We start from the raw sequence: 13415 nt of genomic DNA on the forward strand, positions 1-13415 counted from the left end.
GCCTGTGTGTGTGTGTGTACGTGCGTGTGTGTACGTGCGTGTGTGTATGCGAGACCAAGAGGGGCAAGAGAGCGGGTGAAAGAGAAAGGGTAGAGAGAGGGGGGAGAGAGAAGGGAAGAGAGAGAGAGAAAGAGAGAGAGAGAGAGAGAGAGAGAGAGAGAGAGAGAGAGGGAGGTCATCTCACGTGTATTAAGACCACTTGCAATCTTGACACGTTAACAAGTTTTATTGTACCTCACCTCTCTCTCTCTCTCATTCTCTCTCTCTCTCTTTTTTTCTCTCTCTCTCTCTCTTTCTCTCTCTCTCTTTCTCTCTTTCTCTCTCTCTCTCTCTTTCTCTCTCTCTCTTTCTCTCTCTCTCTTTCTCTCTCTCTCCCTCACACACACACATACACACATACAAACGCATGCACACAAAAACAACCAAATGATCAATAATAAGGTAATGCAGCAGCAGCAATAGAAGCTGAAGACATCAATGTCAAAAGACGAAAGCTTAAAGACAAAAGCAAAAACAAACAAAAACGCAAAAAAAGATGGTCGTAAACAAAGTCAACAGGACAAGGCTTTTGGTCATCTTCGTTTTACTGGTCTGCTATGCTATTATAATGCATTCGCGAATGGGCAACTTCGAAGACACGTTCCTGGCTGCGGCATTTACCAATATAACATTCTTAAAGAATCTTTATCGTTTCAAACTCGGGTAGGATAAGTTTTCCTTTCAAACAACTACACATAATTTCGTTTTTGTATTTGGTTTGCAAGATTTTTTTAATGTGAATTCGTGTGTTGAAGCATATTTTATTGTATCTGGGGAGAAAGGCACTAAAAATTGAATGACTCTTCCCCAGACAACTATATATAAACTTTGAACAAAATGTAGATATATGAAATAGTATCAAAAAGTTCCCGGACTAGTTCTGTAGCGCGGCAATAGATGGCAGCACACGGTTGTGTGTGCAGTGAGAGCAAGCAGTGACCTTCAAGAGGCAGTATGCCCAGTGACGTCACTTTCACTGTATTTACTTCGCAAGTTGCCAAATTTGTGCTTTTATGATCACGTGTATACTGTAGTCTGCGATTTTTGTCATGGACAGGAAACCTGGAACAAAGAGCCAAGGTGGAATTTTACATTAAACTTGGGAAGTCTGCTACAGAGACATTGAATATGCTTTTTGGTAAGCTTACGACAATGAGGCAACGGGTCGTACGCAATGTTTCAAGTGGGACGGATGATGACGATGAGCGGTCTGGAAAACCTGCCACGAACGTTACCCCCCAGAAATGTGGGGTAAATTCTTCAGCTTGTGCATGAAGATCATCAGAGAACAATCAGCGACGTTTCGAAGCGTTTGAGGGCGGACATTCGGTGAAAGCGACCGCATCTGTGGAACGCGAAGAATTGGATTATACACAACAACAACAATGCACCCTGTCACCGAGACTCCTCACTCGTGAGTTTCTTGCCCAAAACGACATAGCATCACTTCTGCACCTGTCCTATTCGCCAGATTTAGCACCTGTGAACTTCCAGCTCTTCCCTAAAATGAAAATGCAGCAACACCGTTGACGAGATCCAGAACAAATCGCAGAAACTAAGCACGAATCGCAGAAAACGACTTCCAGGCCGGATTCCAAAGGTGGCAGGAACACTGGAACTGGTGTAGTGCTGCGCAAGGTGATTATTTGGAGGGAGATGATGTTAAAATTTAGGTAAATGAGTTATTTTTCTTTTATTAAACATAACTATCCCGGGAACGTTTTGATACCATTCCATATGAAGAATATACTATCGATACATTACTGATCAGTTATTGACACGTTTTTGATAAGTTATTGATACATAAAAGTGTAATGAAAAAAATGTGGAATTTATTTTGTTCATTTTTCTTTTCTCAATTAATTTATTATAATTAAGCATCTATTGTGAGTTATTGAGTAATTTGAACGATGCACCTGGGTTTCGACCTCAGTTAAAATTTTTGCAAGAAATATATTTTATTTATATTGGCAGAGCACAAACACGTGCATATCTACACACACCAACATTTACCTGTGTGTGTGTGTGAGTGTTTGTGTGTGTATGTATGTATGTAGGTATGCACGTATGTATGTATGTATGTATGTATGGATGGATGGATGTATGGATGTATGCGTGTGTGTGTACGCGCGCGTGTGTATTAAGAGAAGGCGTTAGTCACAATTTTAGATAACTATTTATTAAGCGCTTGTATCTCGCTTTGAATATTCATCAGCAACGATATCTTTACAGAAAATTTGTGTTTTTTTTTATACATATGCGAGTTAGTTGAAAAACCTCTGGAGCTAAATAACAAAGACGATTCTCTTCCCCATTCAACTCCAGGTTTTTTTCCAACTAACTCACATATATACAACGGCTGATGTCAAATAAGTCCACGTCGAATCAGCGACGCCATATAGGCTGCGCCAAAACAGCTATGCCAAAACGCTCCCATTCCCATACACCCAATCCTTCCTTTCCCAGAAAGCTGCCCCTCTGAAATACCCCATCTGCTTACATTTTTCTCAAAAATGTTAAATTACATAAGTTCAAGAGGAACATAAGGGCCCCCAAACTCACTGGTGTAAGAGGGCCTGGAAAGGTTATGAGCGGTGCCCTTTCTACTAGAGCCAGCAAAAGAAAAAAAAAAATGTTGAAAGATAACGAGCAATAGTGACGCAGACTAGCAGCAGATGGTGGTCATCGATACCCACTCGATATTTAGTTAATCTCCAGTTGAACCAGCCAGCTGCAGATTTAATCGATACTCTGCAAATATTATAAAACCATATAAAAATAAAACATTATTGCGAATTTCAGTACATGAAAGATCAAAATACCCTCCCCCATTATACATGTATATATATATATATATATATATATATATATATATATATATATATATATATATATATATATATATATATATATATATATAAAGTGAAGTATATTTGCCATTTAAATGTGGCTGACCCCTAAGGGTGGATGTTACTGTTGCTTTTAGCCCCAGGAGAACATCTCCTCCAGCTGGCGTATCGACTAAAAGCAACAGTAACATCCACCCTTAGGGGTCAGCCACATTTAAATGGCAAACATGCTTCACTTTATCGTGCAGTTACTGTTAACACCTCGTTCAGAGATTTAACATATATATATATATATATATATATATATATATATATATATATATATATATATATATATATATATATATGTGTGTGTGTGTGTGTGTGTGTATGTATGCACTGCCTTAAAAACATATTCAATATACCCTCCCCCATTATACATCTGTGTGTGTATAGATAGAATAAGTACAATACCAGGCTTAAAAGAGTATTAGTATTGGGGTCGAATTTTTCGACAAAAACGAAAACACATCCCTTCAAGATAGTGCTCTAGCATGGCCTCAGTTCAATGACTAAAACAAATAAAAGGTAAAAAATAAAGGAGAAATGATACAACAGCGCGTCTGTCATTACCAACTCCATTAAGACTAACGACAAAGAAGACTAATGACAAAAGAAAGATCAAAAATAGAAAGAGGTCGTCTTATTGTTGAACTCCCGCTCTAATCGGAAGAACAAAGAATTAGGTGAGATATTTCTCTGCAAAAATGACCATTTTTGTGCATTGGAATAAAATTTAGATTAAGAGAAGACAGCCAAGGGGATAACCTTGCAGTGGAAGCAGTCGTATTTAATAATAAAATAAATGAAGCGTGTATTTAATTAAATGAAATCAATAAATTGGAGAATATTTCTGATCGTAAATGTATGGATCTCACTGTTTCGCCCGTCTGGCACTTTCAACTGACACGCGTATAAACACACACACACACACACACACACATGAATGCACACATACATATGAGAATCAAAATACACACACACACACACACGCACGCGCGTGCGCACCCTCACACACATATATTCACATGTGTGTGTGTTGTGTGTGTCTGTGTGTATATCATACATGCACATATATGCGTGTCTGTGTGTATATATACATGCACATATACACAAGTATACGCACACTATTTGAATACATACATACATACATACATACATACATACATACATACATGCATATGCATATATTTATATATATATCTGCTGATAATTAGTTTAGATATAGCGAGACTAATAATCTGGTGTAGAACTTTGTGTATGGTCCAGAACACGATGTTATATGAGTATAGCATGGTAACAGAAACAAGATGACAGCGGAAGAACCAATGATCTTCATTAGCTTACACCTGTTTTCGCTATAAGATATTGTGGACTTTGAGGTGAGTACGAGGATAACATCCTGTTGCTTCATCAGAGCATTGAATATGAAGTGCACTTTATTTGGGGAAGTTACATTTTCAGAACATACAGGCGTTATGAGTGAGAAAGTTCATATTGGTGGCTATGAGAAGTTCTATTGCAAGGTAGAAAAAGTATGCCAGTATGTACACACACACACACACACACACACACACACACACACACACACACACACACACACACACACACACACACACACACACACACACACACACACGCACACACACATCTTCGTTATAAGTTCAAAAGTAAAAAATAGAGCAGTTGCTTATTTTTGAATGTATAAAGTAACAGTTTTAGAGAAATACCATTGGCTTCATATCTAGCGTGAACTAGACATATCTTCAGTTTCTCTAAACGATAACCGTTCTCTGCAGAGAATGTTTTCTAAAAACACAAGAACGCCGGTGATAGTTGCTTTCTGAGCCTATCCAACGTTAGGCCGTTCGCCCCTCTTGATAATACCAGAGCGTCATCTCTGTAGAGGCCACTATCTTTTTCACAGCAACCGCAAACCGGATGTGTCAATATATCTTCGACAATAGAGAGCAGTCGCCATATTCCCTTCCATATCGGCTAAATCTGATGAGCGTAAGTTTATATAATCGGATTATTACCTAACACTCCATTGTATTCTTTATGCAAAACCGATTGGTAAGATCAGCTGTGATGGATTTATTATACTATACATTTCGAATAATATATCCACTCTATGGACAGATATACGAGAGCAACTTTTCCTTGGTTTATCGATTCTCAGATGACTCACGTATATATATGTACACACACACACACACACACACACACACACACACACACACACACACACACACACACACACACACACACACACACACACACACACACACAGCCAGCAATTTGTTGTCAAGTATTTTATTTCCGTTTCTTAACAGCTTCACTTTACAGGAAAATATTTTCACCTTTTCACCTGTAAGACATCATTTTCATGCAGCCATGGATACGCAGTTACTAAAATGCCTTATTTTCAACAATTCTAAGCTCCAGGTATTAATTAAAATTCAACGATTGTGTTGAGAAGAATGAATACCAAAGCACAAAGACATCATTTACAAAATGATATGCTTAATCATGTAGACACATCTGCGTCTGTATCACACGAATTGCACAGTATTAAGCGAATATGTGCAATACGAAGCCAGTCCGTCAAACATTTTTGCTTTCTATTCTTCGGAGAAACATTTTTACAATTCTGATTAAAAAAAAAAAAAGATAAAATAATGTTTAAATTAGATTTCAAAAAGTTTTTTTTCTTTTTTGTCAGCCTTGAAGATCTCCGCTTCGGAGGAATACAGAACACAACAGGCAACAACTTTAACATTTCTGATTTTTGAAATTTTATTTCAAAATTGTTTACTGCATTAAATGTAATACACATAGAAGGAGGTTACGAACTTTTGAGAAGGAATTCGATTTACGTTTATGTTTCGGGTTTTAGGATTCGGATTTCTGTTAGGGTCTAAGTCTGTGATTCGGATACAGAGTTTAGTGTTAGAAGATTTGCAACCTTTTCAATAGAATCAAAACTACTGAAAAGGTTGCAAAACGCAACAAAAATTTTAGGAAAATAAAAAAGAAATAAGTGGAAATTTTACCGGTGTGTGTGTTAAATTGTAAGGCACTAAAAGAGAATGACACTCCTCAGACACAACAACCTATCTATCTATCTATCTATCTATCTATCTATCTATCTATCTATCTATCTATCTATCTATCTATCTTTCTTTCTCTCTCGTCCTAATATGCCTTTTTTAGCATCCCTACTTCCTCTCTCCCATCATTCTCGTGCTTGACCGAAAGCCATTACTTATTGTCTTCGTTTATCGTTTCTAATTTTGTTTACTTTCGTACGTCCACCCTGTATTGTCTTTTGTTTGCTCGAGCCCTAATTCCACGCAAATCTTGCGGGTGCCGGCGATATACGAAGTTCTCAGTCTTATCGTTAAAGGCACGAAACTGAGTATTAGTTTTTTCGGTCGGTAACTGATGAAGAATTACGATCCTTCTATGTCTGTCCTACGTATACATTTTATAGTATTTAATGCTTTTTCATTTACACACACACACACGCACACACGAATATATATGCTTACCTACATGTCTATTTGTGTGCAGTACCTAGAGACAGCGGAAGACAAAACAGAAACAGATAGATTGCAGTTATTTCTCTCATTCCCATTATGAATGTGTGTGTCCGTGCGTGCGTGCGTGTGTGTGTGTGTGTATGTATGTGTGTGTGTGTGTATGTGTGTGTGTGTGTGTGCGTGTGTATGTGTACGTAGACTTAGAGACAAAGTCTTCTTTTACGATTCAAGCCGTTTATTTCCATACACTGCTTCAATTCATCATTTTTGAAGAACTTGTGTACGTACATGCATAAAACTGAAAAAGGAAAGAAACAAAAACAAAACATGCCGACATTTTAGAGAAATACCATTACTACTACTACTACTACTACTACTACTACTACTACTACTACTACTACTGCAGTAACAACTCGAAGAACAACACATGTAGAAATAATGGAAACCGGCAAAAGTGGAAAAAAGAAATGCGCTGTCAATAGGGAGTACTAAGAAATATAATGGAGAAGCTTGGGCGATCGTCTGCTGCAGTCAATTTGTAAAAACCTACGACACGAGGTGCAATAAATCACTCGTAAATCTACTCCAAGTGTTGCCACATAAAACAATGGAAAGATCAAATAAAAACACAAGTAATAATAATAATAATAATAATAATAATAATAATAATAATAATAATAATAATAAAGCAGGAAATAAAATGTTAAGGAAAAAAAAAGCCAGTATCAAAAGTATTTTATGTCTTGTATTTATTTTTACCGAATTTCAGAGTACAATAAACTAGAATATAAGATTTCTCTCTCTCTCAAACGAAAGTAAACACACACACACACACACACACACACACACACACAAACGCGCGTGCGCACAAACATGCTTTTGTAAAAATGCGTAAAAGCGTGTATATTTTTATGTAAAAAAATATAACTCCAAGAGCAGCGTATATCTATATACTTATATAAAAAAGAAAAGAGTATAATCCACTTAATCATATTATGCATGCAAACACCTTGATGTTCTCATGTGTGTGTTCGTGTGTGTGTGTGTGTAAATGTATGTGTGTGTGTGTGTGTGTGTGTGTGTATATATATATATACATGCATACATACGTATATATGTATATTTATGTGCATGTATGTGTATGTATGTGTGTGCATGTGCATGTATATATATATATAAACACACATACACACATACACACACACATATATATATACATATATATATATAGAGAGAGAGCAAGAGAGAAAGAATGAGAGATGGTGCGTGTTCAATAGATGGATCGAAAAGATAGATAGACCGATAGATAGATAAATAGATTGATAGGTAATATGGATAGATAAAAAACCCCAATTAAATAGATAAGTAGATAGATAGCTAGATAGATAGATCGTTAGATAGATAGATAGATAGATAGATAGATAGATAGATAGATAGATAAATAGATAGATAGATAGATCTAATATTTTCATTGAATGCTTGTTTCTTACTAAACATTGTTCCATGATATTTTTGGTTTTAAACTCCAAAACTATGACTTGCAACCTTCAGCTAGACATAACAAATATTAGTAAGATATGTTTAAGACAAATAAAAATATTGTAGTGTTGTCATGACTTCACAAATATCATACTTTTTCTTATCACAGCTATATTTTTCTTTTCTTTCCTATGCTTTTAAATCAAAGCCAAATTCGCTATCTTCAATTCACTTTTTGTGCCTATCCTCACCTTTGGTTGTAAATGTTGGGTAATGGCCGAAAGGATACGATGGCGAATACAAGCGGTCGAAGTAAGATTTCTTCAAAGGGTCGCCGGAGTAAAGTTACAGAATGCCTCACTCGGAGATCAAGAAATCTCAGCATTAGAAGGTCATAGTTATGGTACTACGGACATGTGAGTAGAATGCTATAGGAAACGATCGCAAACGAGATCCTTCAAGCCGAGAAAATCAGCAGGAGAGTTGGGGGCCGATCAAGAGCGAGATCGTTGGAGAATATCCATAGTATTAGTAGGTCATCCTTGGGAATCCAGCTGGAAAGTGTACTGACAGTTGCTTCTGTAGGACGCTATGGAGGAGGTGCCTGAGGACTCTACCCCCAGGACGATCCTCCTAGGAATAGCTGGCTGACCGGCTGGCTGGCTGGCTGGCTGGTTGGGTGGATGGATGGTTGGATGGATGGATGGATAGATAGAATTCATAGATAGTAACGTTAGACGACAGGGTGCGAAGCTCAGAAATCAGGGTGTCTCTCCAGGTGGAGCTGCTACTTCTCTGCATTGAAAGGTCACAACACCGGTTCTATGAACGTGTGATTATAATGTCACAGGACAGAATCGCAAGACAGCTTCTTCGAACTGAGTTAACCGGCATGAAAACCTAGTGGTGGACCAAGAACGAAAGGGTTGCGTATATCCAGAGTGTGAGTTGGTCATGCTTGGGAATCGAACCGGAAAGTATAATGATCGTTGCCTCTGATAGAACCATATGAAGGAGGTGCCCGAAGACTCTAACCCCCCACCCCCACCATACTCCCAACAAGAAAAAGAATAAGAGAATATATATACGTGTGTGTGTGTATGTGTGTGTGTGTGCGTGCGTGTGTGTGTGTGTGTTTATCATAATGTATAGTAAACAAATACTGCTTAGTAGAAGGAACATAGTAAACAATATTTGGTTATGTCTGCAAAGTTCTCAATTTATTTAAAATGAAATTCTCTGAGAAAAATAAATCGAAGACATTACAGACGATAGAATTGTTCAGTTCAAAATATTTTGTCCGAAAAAGTCAGAAAATTTCTTTCTTTACCATTTCTATTTCCTCTCCATTCTCATTTTCATATTCTTTACAATTCATCCTGTTTTCGAATTCTTTCGGGTGTTTATGTGAGACACAAGCATGTAACACACACACACACACACACACACACACACACACACACACACACACACACACACACACACACACACACACACACACACACACACACACAGACGCAGAGATAGTCGAACGCACACAAATATACAAGTGCACGCACACAAACACGAATACACACACGTACTCACTTGTGTGCGCAAACGTATACACATACACTACACACATGAATACGCATAGGCGCTCACACATGTATGAATGCACACACACACACACACACACACACACACACACACACACACACACACACACACACACACACATATATTCTTCTATTCACCCCATCAATCCATTAATACATACACACACAGACATACATACGCACCAACAAACGTTGACATGTGTACTTACAGATATATATACACCGTATTTTTGTTTTATATGTGCATAAACGGGCACACATACACATATAACCATACATGCATTCAAAAGGGTACACACACACACACACACACACACACACACACACACACACACAGAGACAAGTACACACATATCTGTATCTGTGTGTGATGTGTGTGGGTATATGTGTGTGTGTGTATCGATATCCTAACATACAAAAAAGAATCAAAACGAAGAATCCCAGAAAAGATTGAGCTATTAACATTGAGCCAAAATTAGACATACGGACGTTAGGCGCTGACAGACAGGCCATTATCAACAACTATAACGTTGGAGACGGCAAAACAACAGCATAGAAAAAAATGTATACAACGACAACAGCAATAACAACAAGAATAACAAAGACGATGATGACGTCAACACAAGATCAGCACTTAACAGCATTATTCATGATTAGAAGAACGATGAACGATGAGAAGAAGGGGAAGAAGAAAAAGACCATTTATATCCACATCCCGTACATAGGTATATATATATATATATATATATATATATATATATATATATATATATATACATATGTATATCTATGTAAATATATATATAGCATGTATGTATATATATATATGTATATATGCATAGCTGGAGGAGATGTCCTCCTGGGGCTAAAAGCAACAGTAACATCCACCCCTAGGGCTCAGCCACACTTAAGTGGCAATATACTACACTTTATATATATATACATACATATATATATATATATATATATATATATATATATATATATATATATACGTATATATATATATATAGCGGCACTATACAAAAAAGATCGCCACAGTCCAACAGATGAACTACAGGGAGCGACTGAAGGCACTAGGTCTCTACTCCCTGGAGCGCAGGCGGGAGAGATATGTAATAATATACATATGGAAAATACTGGAAGGACTGGTGCCAAACTTTGGTATCAAGTACTACAGGAATGCCCGCACGGGTCGCCACTGCATGGTGCCAAAGGTACCGTCCACTGCATCTCACATAAGAACGAGATACTGCAGCAGCCTCGGTTTCAGAGGACCTCAGCTCTTCAATGCCGTGCCAAAACATTTGAGAGACATGCAAGACATGGATGCGGAGGTCTTCAAGACAAAACTTGACGCTTTCCTCTCCACAATACCAGACGAACCAATGGCTCGTAATGAGACGCAGTTTAGGGCAGCTGTGTCAAATTCTCTTATACACCAGATGTGCCATCAAAACTCTTGATTGGACCATGTCAGGTGGGGGAGAAGAGCCATGCAAGGAACGTGAAAATCACGGTGGTGCACCAGCATGACCGCAGCCACTTGGCTGAAACACATAAATAAATAAATATATGTATATATATATATATATATATATATATATATATATATATATATATATATATATATAATATAAATAAAATATAAATGTATGCATATATACATACATATATGTACATACCTACATATATATGTATATATACATGCATATATGGGTACAGGACATCAAAAAAAAAAAACGTTAAACACATATACCCACGGAGGAGCTGCTGAAAAGTTCCTGGCTTTGGATAAGAGAAAATAGAGAAGGATCAGTTAATTAGGATTTTATTCAACACATTTTCCTCTCAGATTCACACATATTATTGCAGCGGTCCTTCAGTTTTTCAAAACCCTATAAAAGAACTCGGAAGACTGGGCCCTCAACGAAGCCTTCCGTGATACCCTTAAAACCAGGAATTTTACACCAACCCCTCGTATATATATATATATATATATATATATATATATATATATATATATATATATAAGGTTGAGGAGGGTATTGGATTTAACCAAACCCAAAGATACAAGTAATACCGAGTAAGTGCTGTATACCGGCTATTTTTGACCCTTTCGTTGTTTAAACATGAGTGGGGATTATAACATAGGTCGTGTATTAGCGTGTGTATGTATAACGAGAGACAAGGATAAAGAGAACAATGGCAAAGTTAGAAATATATTTTATGGATAAAGTCTTACAGCTGTTTCAGTATATGTTGGTGTGTTTACGTCCCCGTAACATAGCGGTTCAGCAAAAAAAAAAAGACCGAGTGAATAAGTACCAGGGTTTTAAAAGAATAAAAAAATAAATAAATACTGGGGTCGATTTAAAAATTCTTCAAAGCGGTGCTCCAGCATGGCTGTAGTCTGATGCCTGAAATAAGTAAAGAAAAAAAATAAGTAGAAGTAAAAAAATAACGAAAAAAGAATTCAGTTTAAAAGTGGAATAATCTAAACACGACTTTCTGTGCCAATTCCAAAGCAAGACTGCAAAACAATTATGCTCTCCTGACCAATGATTGTTTCATATATTTCTTTGGTGCCAAATGTTGTGTCAGTCTGGAAGGATGTAAAGTGCTACAACAAACCAATGATGTCATTTTGCCAAACTCGAATCTAATATCATCTTAATTAATTGCTACACATAATTTATCTATTCGTGTTTGGCACAGGTTCGATTGCAGATGTTTAGCGATGTTGCTGCTGTTCTTTCTGTAGCTGCTGCTTCTGCTGTTTCTGCTGATGACGCTGACGAGGAAAATTGTCATCACCATCATCAGAACTTTTATCACCACCATAAGCCACCTCCAATGCGACGACGACGACGACGACCACCACCACCACCACCACCACCACGACCACGACATCCACGACGACGACGACGACGACGTCACGGTCACCAGGACGGGAATTGAAACCGTGATCTTGCAGGCGTGAGTGCAACACCCTAACCATAGGATATTTACCCAATATTTTCAGCTGTTCGTGAATTTCCTTTATTGTCGGTAAAATACCAACTCACTCAGCGCTTCAAATTTAGTTTAGAAAATGTTCACAAAGTCCAAATGTTATTATTTAGCGTTATAAAAAAGACGGTATTTATTCTCAGGGGTCTCTTAGTTTAATGATACAAACCGTTTACCGAAATTTGAGGGGTGCAAGGTTCAATTCCTTGTAGGAGTTTGCTGGCTAGCGTTTACTATCTTCTAAGGGTATTTACCCGATTTTCTCAGCTGTTTTTGCAGCCATTCTGCATTCATTTATCTTCTGTTCGTCTCCGTTTTTGGAGACGAACACAATTCGTTCATGTGATCGGCTTGAAAAATTGCTAAGATATTTAGATATTTCTTCTTAACATGAAACCAAAGCGGTGTTGAGCACTCATTCTCATTGTTCGACATTTACGTGTATATATATATGTATGTGTATATATATATATGTGTGTGTTTGTGTGTGAGTATATATATATATATATATATATATATATATACTCACACACAAACACACACACATATATATATATACATATACATATTGTGTAGCTATGTTCCAGAGTGCGTATGAATGTGCACGCATCTGTAGAAATTGTGTGTGTGTGTATGTATAGTTGTGTGTGTGTGTGTGTGTGTGTGTGTGTGTGTGTGTGTGTGTGTGTGTGCACGTATTTGGTAAAATATTTATTATCAGTCGCTGGTCTGATAACTTCCATTATAGATTTTCTCATGCAAAACAATACTTTTGAGACAATACGGCGGACACTAGCAGATACCCCACACTCTCTCTCTCACACACACACACACACGCACACATCAAACATACA

The 13415-nt window shown here is 37.3% G+C and overlaps 2 long non-coding RNA genes across 3 annotated transcripts in view; one reads left to right on the plus strand and one right to left on the minus strand.

Annotated features, from left to right (window-relative positions):
• Positions 1-390: 390 nt before the first annotated feature.
• On the plus strand, positions 391-7153 carry LOC149131431 (uncharacterized). 2 transcript variants are annotated; one of them, XR_016238025.1, is made up of 2 exons: positions 391-1712; positions 5653-7153. It is a non-coding gene; the product is annotated as an uncharacterized LOC149131431 (long non-coding RNA). The 2 variants fall into 2 exon arrangements; XR_016238024.1 differs by having other exon boundaries at positions 391-702.
• A 4607-nt stretch (positions 7154-11760) lies between these two features.
• LOC128250520 (uncharacterized) overlaps positions 11761-13415 on the minus strand; it is a 7912-nt gene continuing 6257 nt past the window's right edge. Inside the window, exon 2 of the long non-coding RNA XR_008266525.2 lies at positions 11761-11969. This is a non-coding gene — a long non-coding RNA (uncharacterized LOC128250520). The remainder of the gene's footprint in view (positions 11970-13415) is intronic.

Source organism: Octopus bimaculoides, chromosome 22, assembly GCF_046866305.1.
Source record: "Octopus bimaculoides isolate indiv1 chromosome 22, ASM4686630v1, whole genome shotgun sequence".
Taxonomy (NCBI): Eukaryota; Metazoa; Mollusca; class Cephalopoda; order Octopoda; family Octopodidae; genus Octopus; species Octopus bimaculoides.